General features: G+C 42.6%; 1 long non-coding RNA gene across 1 annotated transcript in view; it reads right to left on the bottom strand.

Annotated features, from left to right (window-relative positions):
• LOC146598081 (uncharacterized) overlaps positions 1 to 1761 on the bottom strand; it is a 17936-nt gene that overhangs the window by 7659 nt on the left and 8516 nt on the right. The gene's annotated exons all lie outside the window — the stretch shown is intronic.

Below are 1761 nucleotides of genomic sequence, written 5' to 3'. Positions count from 1 at the left end.
AGTATTTTGCATTATAAAGGGCAGCTTTTCATTCTGAGATACATTCAGGGTACAATATCCTATTTTGCAGCTGGCAGTGTTAAGGCTCAAGAAAATAGCTTGTTCACAGTCATGGGGCAAGCCAAGGGCCAGCCCGGGAGTGTAATGGAGAGCTTTTAACCCCCAGTCCCAGCTTCACTCATATTCTGCCTACCAGCCACCTGCCTCCATAATTTTTGGGTGCAGAAAGAGAGAAGGAAGCCGTAGAGATTTTGCCCTAGTAACAATGTAAGTTTTAAAATCTACCTTCTAGATAACAGTGTCTTTTCTGGTACTGTTTCAGGCACTTCCCAAATCTGAAGCAGGAAGGAATAAACACTCATAGTTTATGAGATCACAGTCCATTAAGCARAAGAATAATCATGATCCATAGCAACAAAATTATCCTCATTTGATATTTAACATTTTTTTTCCTGACAGAATATCCAGACTCTTGCTGATCACAGTGGTTTCTTTAGAGCAGATTTTTAAAGCAAGTAGGAATGGGCAGAGGAACACTTTAAACATCAGTATACAGCGGAGGGCTTTTGAAATGAAACCTGTAACTGAAGAAACATTACCTGCAAGAATTTAAAGGTCTTACCCAARGAACATGCCATTTATGGGTATATGCACGGCACAGCAGAGCAGCCCTCTGCCTGATCCCTGGCCAAAAGCGGTCAGAAAAATCGGAGCCCCAAGCGGCCCGGCGGGCCGCGTCGCKCCGACGAACGGCCGAGGCCACATTCCAGCGCTATCGCCGCCAGCCTTTCATCCGGCCGCGTGGCGAGAAGCAGCTGAAGGACGCGTAAGGAAAGCTATCGTACAAATCCCGGGGTGGGGGGATATTGGCACGTTTTCAGCCGCAAACGTAGCTTCAAATGTGCTAATATCKATTTCTACTCTGAATTTTGTTCCAAGTGTCTGCCCTTCTATGTCACTGTAGGCTGAGCATGGGGTCAGTAGGGAAAATTAATAGAAAAATGAACTAGTGCTTACAACAGCTTCATACATCTCAGTATCCACRTGGTACCATGATTTCTCCCGTCTCTGAATGTCATTTCTGTTTCCACCTTTCTCTGCCCCAGGTATCAAGCACTATTATRGCAATAACAAAGCTATCTGTCAGCACTGCAAAAAATTAGATATACTTTGCTAAGTCTTTGCTGTGAATCAGGAAAAAAAATAAGGATACAGAGCAGATTCTTAGGTACAATAYGCCTCCTTCATCTCTTTTTGTGAGCTGAAGTTCTTTTGGCTGATTCTGCATGGATCAAGGCAACCTGATGTCTCTTGTGGAATAAGAATCCTTGTAGCTGTACATTAGCCATACATTTACTGGGGGAGGGAAAGGCAGGTCTGCAGTGCCATCACAAATTCCCTTCCTGACCCAGGGAAAGTACACGTGACCCCCATGCTAGAGCTGGAAGAAACTTTGATTTGAAATGCTGTTTTAAAATAGATTTGGACAACTGCCTAGGTCCAAATGCCTAGGGCTTTGCTCTGCGACAGAAGGAAAGAAAAAACAAAATAGCACAGAAAGAAAAAAAAGAGGAAATTGGATTAAGAAAACTCTCCAGCTAAACATAGGTAAAATAATTAAACTGAGACCTTGCCAAACTCCATTGCCTTTCAAGTTATTAAGAAACAAGGATTTGAAAATATATGCAAGTCAACCAAGGTAAAATTAAACAGTTTAACAATGCACCTTTCATTGAACAAAAACGTACTCTGCAAGCATAG

This window comes from Rhea americana, unplaced genomic scaffold, assembly GCF_003343005.1.
Source record: "Rhea americana isolate MKP2758 unplaced genomic scaffold, rheAme1 scaffold_17, whole genome shotgun sequence".
NCBI lineage: Eukaryota > Metazoa > Chordata > Aves > Rheiformes > Rheidae > Rhea > Rhea americana.
Note: the sequence above shows the minus strand (reverse complement) of the source record. Positions and strands in the feature narration are given on the sequence as shown.